This window comes from Pteropus alecto, unplaced genomic scaffold, assembly GCF_000325575.1.
Source record: "Pteropus alecto unplaced genomic scaffold, ASM32557v1 scaffold67, whole genome shotgun sequence".
Lineage (NCBI taxonomy): Eukaryota > Metazoa > Chordata > Mammalia > Chiroptera > Pteropodidae > Pteropus > Pteropus alecto.
In genome coordinates this window covers 2,624,499-2,636,105 of record NW_006441061.1, presented here as the reverse complement: position 1 = coordinate 2,636,105, position 11,607 = coordinate 2,624,499, and positions in this window count along the sequence as shown.

Sequence of the window (11,607 nt, the reverse complement as noted above, 5' to 3'; positions counted from 1 at the left end):
AGAGGGTGTTACATGAGTCGGCTAAAATAGATAGAAATCTGCATTCTTACTTTTTGAGGAATCAGAGCACAAAATCTGGGGCTTCAAAGTAGATGGAAAGTGAAAGGAAATCCCAGAAAGGAGAATCCGTCGTGGGAGTGTTTCGAGTTTTGCTTATAAACTTTACCCAAATCTCAGGATGTTTTCTGAACTGTGAATTCAGTGGAAAAATTCTGAGAAGCCTAACTGGCTTCTGAACAGAGATTTTAGCTGTGCCTGCCACAAGGAAGAGTGAGTTTGAAGTTTGAGTTCAGCCAAGTTAACTGCCTGGTAAAATAAAAAAAAAAATCAACAGTTGTCCAGAGGAACATAACAGAATCCAGAGTCTCTACAATTTATCATTGACGGTATCCAAGATATAATCCAAAATTACTAGACATATGAAGAAATAGGACAATGTGACCCATACTCAAGAGAAAAGGCAATCATGGAGACCAACTTCAAGGTGACCCAGATCTTGGAAAGAAGATGCAAGCATTTCAAAGCAGCTATTATAACTATGTTCATAGATGTGAAAGAAAATATGCTAGTAATGAATGAATAGAAAAACTCAATAGAGAAACAGACTATCAAAATAAGCAAATGGGAATTCTAGAACCAAGATGTACAATATCAAATAAAAAATTAACTGGATGAGATTAAATTGTATATAGTAAAGAAAAAAAAATGATTCCTTTCTTATTTAGACTCTAGGTTTCCTGTCACAGGTTAAAAATATCCCCTCTAATCCCTGGATTCTGCATATAAAACTTTTAAATTTTTTATTTTATTTTTACATTTGTCTTATTAATCTATTGCAATTCGATATTTTATATGGTGTGAGGAGAGGGTACAAATTTACTTTCTTACAGATGGTGCTTTTTTCCAGCATTATTTATTAATTAACCTTTTCTCACTGAAGTGAAATATTTATTATGTATTGAATTCTCGTGTATACTGGGATGTATTTCTGGGCTCTTTATTCTGTTCCAAAGTTTTCTTTCAAGTTAATAATCCTATGCCGACACCATATCGTCAAATTATAGTGGCTTTACAGTATATTTTATTATCTATCAGTTAAGATCTATTCCTTTGAACCTTTTTTGGCCATTCTCAGATATTTATTCTCCCACGTAAACTTTATGATCATTTCACCCAATTAAAAATGGTACTATAATTGGAATTACATAAAATTATATGTATGTTGGGAGAATGGACATTGTTATATTAATATTTTCCATCCACTGCATCCTTAGTTAATTGTTAACTTCTGTTTCAATTAAGGGCTTATTTTTATTCAAAAATAAAGATTAATGACTGAAAATAAAATGGTTTAACACAAAAGACTAGTCAATCTCAAGACTGCAGAACCGGCGAATGGATTTTATATGCCTGCTCTTCATGTCTCCCCTTCGTCTTTCATATGCTCAGTTATCTCAGCCTTGGTCCAGTGATGCATTCATTCATCTCGACTTTCGGTGGACCCGCTATGGTCTTTATGTTTTAAATCTGGCTAAGTTCAAGGTAAAGTTTCCTTTACTCCACTTCTTCCCACCCCCCAATAAAACCACTTTTACATTCCAAAAAAAAAAAAAAGATTTTCCACCCAAAAATATGGTATATATTTTCCATTTTCATATTATGTTTTATATTTTTAAGTAAATTTTCGTAATTTGTGGTTAGGGAGATTGATAAGAGACTTTATTTTACACATTTCAGTATTGTTCGAATAATGATGATCACATATTTTTTGAAATAAAATAATTCTTTCGATTAAAGGAGTATATATGTGAATCTGATTAATGGTTTCATGATATTTCATTACATTATCAATACTGTTGTATGTCTAAAAGATTTAATTTTTAAAAGTGAAAAGAGACTAGTATATACACATTGAAATTTTTTTCAGACAATGAATAAAATTATAAAAAAGAAAGAAATGGCATCTAAAATTCCACTAACCAGTAATAACTACTTCAATTGTTAATTTTTTGGCCTATTTAATTCCAGACTATTTTCCCATTTTCTATGTATATACATACATTCACACACAGATACACACACATATACACAAATAAGGTTGGTTACGTATGTATATAATGTATATATGCACCTAAGATGTGTGTATGTATTTAAGATGTGTAGGGATAGGTACCTAAGATAAGTGTATGCCTCTAACATGCACATGTGCATGCGCACGTGCATGCGTGCACACACACACACCAAAATGGGCTTCTATTCTAACTTCTAAAAGTGGCTTTTTTACATGATATATCATGAACATCTTTTCATTTCCAAACATACATATCATCATCTATCATCATCGTTTTTGGAAAACACATAGGTTCCTTTATATGGATGTGTAACATTTTACTTCACACATCTATCTTATTTTTTTGACAGTACCTTTGGCGATGGACGTGTAGATGTATTTTTAATTTTTCACCATTGTAAATACGGTGTCCCCTGCTTTTCGAAAGTTCTCTTTACCCCACTTCGCTTTTATGAAAGACCTACATTAGCACTACCTGTTTTTGCTAATCGAAAGAAATCCGGAGAGGATTTCTGTGCTCACGGGGGCGGGGGGCGGGGGTGAAGGGTGAAAAGCAAAAACAGCGTTCAAGCGTATGGTTTGCAGCGAGAAGTTCCAGAGGAGCACACATACCCAGTTGCGGGAGTGGCGCCACCAAGCTTCTTCCCTGGGAACTACACGCAGCATCTCAGCCTCAGGTCGCCTCAGCTTTGAACTGTACCTGTGAGCATCTGTGCTTTACCTCGATTTATTCTGTGCATCCGTTAGCAAGATGCGTGCTAAGGTAATCGTTTCTTCACTTTGTGCCATTTCGGCTTACAGATGGTTCATAGGAACACTCCATTCTCAGCGGGGCAAAGCTGTACCGCTATGAACTTTGCTCTCTCGTCTTGCAGCATCCACAGGTAAATTCTTAGAAGTAATTTCTAGGATTCCCCCACTGTTGTTGAGACACTCTATCAACAGGACAGCGGAGATGGAGAAGTGGCCAGTGGGGACCAGGGGTCTGATCAACCTGCCAATCCTAGAAAATTCTGGGTGGCCCAGAGTATTTGCCTCTTTGGGATACTCAGTGCTTAACGGGTATTAGGTAGTCGTAGGTCAGAGTGTGGCCTAGAAATTTGCTCTCCAGACTTTCAAAGAAAGAAAAAAAGAAGAGGAAGAAGAGGAAGAAGAGGAAGAGGAGGAGGAGGAGGAGGAGGAGGAAGAGGAGGAAGAGGAAGAAGAGGAGGAAGAGGAGGAGGAAGAGGAGGAGGAAGAGGAAGAGGAAGAGGAAGAGGAGGAGGAGGAGGAAGAAGGAGAAGAAGAAGAAGAAGGAGATACCTTTTCTTGAGCACTTACCACATTCCAGAAAGTTTATACTTATTATTTCACTTAATCCTTAGCACAGCACTTTGAGTCCGATACTCTTACTAGACCCATTTTACAGAGAAAGAGGAGAACCAGAGAACTCAAGGCCTTTGTCCAGGTCATTTCTTGGGATTTTACTGGAGGCTGCACTGCCATAAATGGCCCAGGAGAAGCCTGGAATTATGGCTCTACTGTCTACTCACGTAAGCATGAAACTAGGTGTCATCACTGGATCACCATGTTTTCTCACCATCCTTTTACCCAAGCCATCCCGAGGCCTGTCAATGTGACCTCGTGTTTTATCCATCATCCTCTCCCCATCTCCACTACCACCAATCTAGTCCAATAAAGCTTTGTTTCCAGCTGCATGGCTGCAATATTCTCACCAGTCTCCCTGCATCTGCTCTTGCCCTCCTCCAGTCTAATTTCCACTCTGCAGCCAGAGTGACATGGCCAATTTGAAAACTTATATCGAAATATTATATGTCATGGTTAAAAACAATAGATCTCCCCCTCCTAACTCCCCGAATCCTCTAGCCCTCATTCCAGAAGCGACTTTCAGCTCCTTTAACTATTTACAGTATCTCTGGTCCCTTCCAACAATATGTTTCCATTTCTGTTTCTTGAGGTATGTAATTTAGACAATACTAACTGAATTCCTGCCATGATAGGTGAGGGTTGAGCTCACAGAAAACACTCCACATACTGTTTTCCTTTGTGAATACCATTTTCTCCCTGGAATTTCCACTTGCACTTTTCCTCTTGTGCCATTTGCCATGGTGATATTTTCATTCATTTCCAGCCTCCTAGTCCAGTTCTGTGTTTTGTTACATTGTCCCTTCCCAGAAGACTCCGTCTGGTACACCGTTTCCCCCTGAGATCTGCTATATCGCTTCTCTCCTCAAGTTTCTCTCTGTTGTTTTTCTGGGATGGCCCATCGTTTCTTGGACACCATGTCTTCCTTTTTCCTGGTTTATTCTCTTATTTTGCTGAAACATAGTCCCAGGTCATTTCATGACAAGGTTTCTTTATGTGAATGTATTCGTTGTCATTGCTGATCATTCTATGGGTCTATTTTGGAGGCTTGTATCATTCAATTGTGGGAAATTTTCTTGTATTATTTCTCTGTTAATTCTTCCTCCTACCTCCTTTAAAATTTTTTTTTTCTGGAACTATCATTAGTCAGCTATTGAAAACCATAAACGAATTTCTTCATTAGTTTAATTTTCTTCTCATATTTTCTGTCTCTTTTACCTTGGTCTTACATTCTGTGAGATTTCTTTGAATTTATCTTTTAACTCTATTGGACTTTTCATTTGAGCAATCCAGTGTTTAATTTCTCAGAGTCCTTTCTTATTATTTGATTGTTCTGTGCACTCTCTGTGTAGGGGTAGGGTTGGGAGGTATAGGCGTAGATGGCTTTACCTGCCAGCTTTCAATTAACCCCTTGCTTTAAGCCCCGCCTGTCCCTCCCTCGTTCCTTTGCCTGCAGATATTTGAGACCGCATCTCTCCCAGGTTCCCTGGGATCCAATCCTTTTGTGACAAGACGCCCTCTGACAGCGCGGGAGCTGCACTTCCCTCTGAGCAGCTGCACCGGCCCTTCGCTCCCACCTACTTTTTCACTTCCAGAAATTTAGTGAAAGGTTTCGGCTCATGATCTCTCTCCTCCTGGTTCATGTCATCGCTGTAAGTGTATCTCCTGTTTATTTCTTTCCATTCATTTTGGTGATGTCTCAGGAGAAATAAAAGAGACCAATGCATCTTGAAATCAGTCATCTTTAAAGTCATTTTTGGGTGATCTGCGTGAAATGCAAAACAGATCACTGTCACCACCTTCCAACTCTCCATTCCCACCCTAACTTTTGTTCAAATGCTAGACTGGTCCCCTGGCCAGCCAGGCCCTGCTTGCTTTTTCCGTGTCTCTTCAGCCTCACCCAGCTTCTTTCACTTGATCTTCTTCAGCCACGTTGGACTCTTCTTCCTTCTTCCTCTTACCTTTTATTCGAGTATAACACAGAGAAAAATGCATGCAATTATCCAGCTCAAAGAATTCAAACCAACTAAAAGTGCCCAAGTAACCAGTACCCAGAGCATGAAACAGAAAATCAAACTCCGGAAGCCACCTTCGCGTCCTTTTCCCGTTACTGCTTTCCCTGGGGTAACTGTTCTCCTGACTTTTAACACCATGAGTTAGTTTTACCTGCTTCTGCACTTAATAGAGATGAGATTAGCCAGTATCTAAGCTTTTGTTTGGTCTGCTTCACCTATAAATATACTGATGAGATTCATCCATGTTGAATGTACCCATCATTTGCTTATTTGCATTTTTGTATAGTATCCCCAATGCATGGGTATACCATGATATCTATTTTGATAAATTTATCTTGCTATTTATAGGGATCTAGGTAGTTTTGAGTTTTTAGCTATTATAGGTAGTACAACTCTGAACATTTTAATACATGTCTTTGGTAACCATTTAATGTGATACACATCCAGGAGTGGAATTGCTGGGTCCTTGGGTATGAACACAGTCAGCTTTAGCAGATAATGACAAGCAGTTTGCTTAAATACCAATACGCATCCCAGCCACCATGTGCCAGTGTTCCTGGCCTCCACATCCTCTTCAATACCAGATATTCTGTCTTTTTAATTTTAGCTATTCTGGTGGGTGGCAGTGGTATCTTGTGATTTCAGTGTTTATTTCTCTGATGACTAATGAAGTCTAGTAGCTTGTGGTAGGTTTATTGGTCTTTCAAATATCTTCTTTTGTCAAGTGTCTACTGAAGTCTTTTTCCCTTTAAAAAAAAATTGGGGCTGCTTGCCTTTTTTCCTATTGATTTGTAGGCTTTTAAAAAATATATTCCAAACCCAAGTTCTTTGTTAAATACATGGATTGTGAACGTCTTCTCCCATTCCTTTACTGAGCTTTTTAGTCGCTTGCTGTTATCTTTTAGGAACCGAATTACTTGATTTTGAAGTGTTCAATTTATGAATTTTTTCTTGTAAAGTTAGCCTTTTTGTATCCTGTTTTTGAGACATATTTGCTTACTCCAAGGTCACATGACTGCTCTCCAGTGTCTTCCTCTAAGACCTTTATTGTTTTACCTTTCACATTTTGCTCTGTAAATCACCTGGAATAGATTTTTGCGGATAATGTGAGATAGGAATGGAGACATACTTTTTTTCAATAGGGATAGCCAATTGACTCAGCCCCATTTATTGAAAAGACCGCGCCTTTCCCACTGGACTACAGTGTTACCTTTGTCATAAATATGGTAACTGTACCTGCACGGATCTGTTTCCAAACCTTGCCCTCTGTTCTATTCGTCAATTCATTTATCCTTACGCCCATACCATACTGCCTTCATTACTACAGCTTTATAAAAAGTCTGGCCATCCAATGTCATTTTTCTTTTTTCAGAGTTGCCTTAGCTGATCTTGGGCACCAGCCTCCTTTTAGATGAGTGTGTGTGCTGTGACACCTCCAACTCCGGGGCTTGCGCGCGTCCCTTCTGCTGAGACACCCTTCTCTCCTCTCATCACCAGGTCAGCTCTTGCTCTTCAGATCACATCTCAGTGGTCACTTCTCAGAGAAGTTTCCACGCCCCGTGGAAGCCCTCGTGATGCCACCTGCCTCTCATTTGCAACACTGCTCACAATCTAATTTTATACTGATTCTTGTGGTTATATAATCAACGTTTACTCCTCTTCTAGTCTGTTGAGTTCCACAAGGAAGGGAACCATAACTGCTTTATCGATCATTATATTCCAAGGGCTGAACACAATCAGTCTCTTAATCGAAATTTTTGAATAAAGGAAGAAAAGAATGAGGTGTATTTGTGTTCGCGTGTGTTTGTGCGTACGTGTACCGGCAAAACGCGTGTGTGTGGGAGCGATGACAAGGAGGCCCACATAGGAGCAGCCGATCAGGGCAGGGACCCCTCGTCTCCTCTCTAGTCCTCTTCACTTCTCCCTGTCCCCTTTCCTCCCCTCTCCTCCGCGCCCTGCACTGTCCAGCACTCCCAGCAGCCTTCTCTCCTTCCTGAGTGGCTGGAGGAAGACGCTGGTCTCCAGCTGCCTCCGCTCGGCTGCCCTTGTGCAGTTGTCTGCCAGTTGTGCACGCCGATTACTATGAATGCCACCATCTGGTACGCCACGTGGACATCATAATCTTTTCTTAATTACATTAGCAGTGCAATCAGTTACTGCATTACAAGGCCGGCGATGAGCTTTTAAATCTTGGTGGAAATCATAAATAATTGCACTAAGTACCAGGCGCCAGATGTGTGTGCCAACTTTGGTTGCACTAGATAAATAGTAACCTTACAAGAGTGTTAGACAGCAGGCAGTCCGTCCGGCCACCAGGCCACACCACAGCTGGGGCCCTACTGCAGGAGAGCCCCCACCGACCGCGCACCTGAAGAGAGGCAGGGGGAGGACTCAGAGGAATCCTCTATGTGTGTGGGTGCCAGGGAGAGAGAGGCATCCTCAGAGCCAGAGCCAGAGAGGGAGCAGGAGGAATGTGGAGCAGGACAAAGGGAAAAATGAGGTGGGTGGAAGCGAAGGCAAGATGGAGAATGGGAGGAGAGAGGTGGGAGGGGAGGAGGAGGAAAGAACAGTACAGAGAGGACAGAAGCTCAGAGAGAGAGAGAGAGAGAGAGAGAGAGAGGGAGAGAGCCACGGAGGATGGCTGAGACCCAGAGAGAGCGCCAGCGACACGGAAAAACAGTGTGAGTAAAAAGTCCCAGATGAGCAGTGAGGCTGAGAGAACAGGAAAAGGGCTTGTTTCAGCTGAACTTTTGCTCTTGGTCAGCAGCTGGGAGGGATCCCAGGGTGGGAGGGATCCCACTAGCTCTGCTGCTCAGGACAGCGGACATGGGGTCACAGGGTGGACGAGGCTGTGGCCGGGACTGAGCGGGCTCCCAGTAGGACGCTCAGGGCTCTGGGAAGGAAGCCCTCCTCCTTTCTTTTTTTTCTGAAAACCTCCTGAGTTGTAGAGGGAGGAGGTTGGCCACAAAAAGATGCAGAGGAAGCAGCTCTGGCTTATGAAGAGGGAGCTCCTGGAATTGCTTTAAGTAGACAGAGGCCCAGGATTGCTGAAGTCTACTTGAGTCCATCGGATGTGAATCTAGCTTAAAAAGTCTATCTGACTTTTAAGTTGAGACATGCATGATAAGTCACAGTTAGACAGGTGAAGAGCAGGTAATGAAAAGGGAGAGTGTGCCAGGGGAAATGGCATGTTCAAAGGCCCAGAGGCAGGAAGGAGCTTAACATGCATAAGAATCAGAGAGATGCTTAAGAAACAGCAGATGTGGCTCAGGCAAAGAAAACAATGGAGAAAGGTATAGAACTTTAGGTAAAATAGATTGAAGATGCATTTATTTATACTCGCTCTTGAAATCTTATCAAAATAGACTTTAATAGAATTTAAATATGTATGAATCCACGGGATAAAAAGAACAGGAGAGAAAACAAAAGCGGACACGGGTTATTAGCTACATTTTGGAAGCTAGCAAGAAGATGGATGACGATAACTAACTTGCAGATGCTGAAACCTAAGCCTTCAAGAAAGAAAACCAACTAGGAGCAAACCAATTAGCCTCGCAGAGCTGGAAAAGGCTCGGGGATGGAAGCCTGGGTACTTCTGAAGCGGGTGGGGAGGGAGTCAGAGTCCACAGATTAAAGCCTCCTTAGCCAGGGGGCCAATCACCTCCCATCACAACTAGAGATGGGAAGATTACCTTCTGAGAAGTTGACTGGGGAGGCTGTGGACTTGCGGCATTAGCTAAGGAAAGAGTGAGGCCCAGACTAAAACTGCGAGAATAAATGAAAGAACTAAAGAGTGAGATGTCTACCTGCCTCCTTCTTCCCATGATGCTCATAAGATGCTGGCAGCTTGAGCTATCTCTATGCCTCCTTCTCCCTTCCGGTCACGAGATTGGAGAATTCTTTTCTAAGGAAAATGCCAGGCACAAGGGAAGAATTCTACAGAGACCATTAAAGGCCCTCCAGTGAAATAGCTAGTATCTGCCTGATCCCCCTTGGGCCCTACCCAGGTGTACAGAGCTTCCAGCCAGCTCTTTATGTCATTGAAAATATGAATAACAGCCAATTATCACCAGATAGTGGTGGGAAACTCTAAAATAAAAGACAGACACCAAAGATTCAGGAAAATAGGAAAAGGCAACTAGGAAGAAAGAAAGATAATATGGAGAGCAAGGGAACATTTGAATAAACATCTGCAAATAATATACACTGAAAGATAAGAGAAGGCAATGCAGCCATAAAATAAGATTAAAATGCTATCTATGTATTTTTAAAGGGAATGTTGAGGGAACATGAAAGGGTTGGAAAATAAAGTTAAGATAATCCAGAAGTTAGAATATAAAGAAAAAGAGAATTTTTAAAAATAGGAAATAAAATGAGAAAATTAGAGCATCGATCCAGGAGGTCCAACATCCAAATAACTGGAGATCAAGAAAGAGAGAATAAAGTCGAATCAAAATAAAATAAAATAAAATCAGGAAGTCTAGAATAATGCTAATAAGTGTTCTAGAAAAAGAAAAAAGAGAAAAGAGAACATTATCAAAAAAATAATACCAGAAAATCTCCCTAATTGAAGAACCTGAATTTGCAGGTTGAAAGGGAACACTCCAGCCCAATGAAAAAAGACCCACGATTAGGCATATTATTGTGACATTTTAGACTACTGAGAATGAAGAGAGATCCTAGAAACTTCCAAAAAGGAAGAAAGTTATATGCAAAGAATTGAGAACCAGGATATTATTGAACTTCCCAATAGCAACCCTAGAAGCCAGAAGACATGAAGCAAAGACTTACAAATTATAAGGGATAATAATTTCCGACCAAGAATTCTGAATCTCATCTAGTCATCAATTAACTGTGAAAGAAGAATAAACACATTTTCAGACATGCGAGATTTTAAAAAAAATATTAGCTGCTCTGCATTCCTTCTCAGGATGCTATAGCTAAATGAGGGAGAAAACCAAGAAAGAAAAAAGCATGGGATGCAGGAAATGAGATCTAATGGAAAGACAAAAAGAAAACCTGAAACGGTAAGAAGGAAATGTGTCAGGATGACAAGTTATATACCAGCGGGTCTTGAGAAAAATCACCCTGCATTATGGCAGGAATATGGAAGGCCACAGGAGGGCTGTCTCGTGTGCGTGTGTGTGTGTGCGTGCGTGTGCGTGTGTGTGTGCGTGTGCGCGTGTGTGTGTATAAGCAATGACAGATTCCTCGATGAGTTTGGCCATATCGGGAGGAGTTTTAGAGTTCATCGGCAAGATCGAGGATGAAGTGGTGAAAGAGTCATAGAAACGGGGCGAATGAAAAAAACAAAGCAATTTTTAACTCTGGGAAAAACAAAAGTTGTACAAAAAAGGGTGTATTAATAGTGCACGGCATGGCTCAGCTGTGGCCAATATTTACATGGTCCTAATTACGTAAATATTGAATATTCAATTGGCAAAAATTGTGATGAACTTTATTGGAAGGATGGGAAGAAAAGGGGAAGTTTAGTGTGATGTAAGAGAATGAAACCCTCATTTTTCTTACTAGAAAGTCAATATATTTTTCTTCGAAAACGCGGAACTAGCACCATAAAACAGTTGTTTTGAAATACAGCGCAAAGGTGAATAGAAGAGATCGCTAGAGAGTTAAAAGTTGTCTCATGGGAGGGGAAAACTGAGGATGTAGCAGGGACCATCATGTTTTGTTTTGTTTTTAAATTATAAGCCTTATGCTGTCATTTGACTCTTTTAAATCATGTACATGAGCTTCTATATAAATTTTACAATTCAATTAAAAAAAAAAAAAGTTCGGAGGTGACTTGAAAGGAGGCTAACAAGATGAGCAGTCACCAGACCCGGCAGTCACCACGTGGCCACCTTACACAGTTGGAACTTTCCCCAAGAGCTATGTGGAGCCACAGAAGGGTTTTCAGTGGGAGAGTGACAATGTCGGATCTGTTTTTCTAAAACAAGACTTTGTTTCCAGTTGCAATGTTTAGGGCTGACCTTCTTCCCGAATTACTCAGCCTGAGGTGTGGTGAGACGACGTGCTCTAAGGTTAGTCCCCTCGGGTTAGTCCCCCTCCTGCCTTGCACCTTCCAACAGGCACATGATTCTGAAGGCCAGATGCAGTTCGATGGGGGGGGGGGGGGGGGCGAGGGCGTACAAAGGA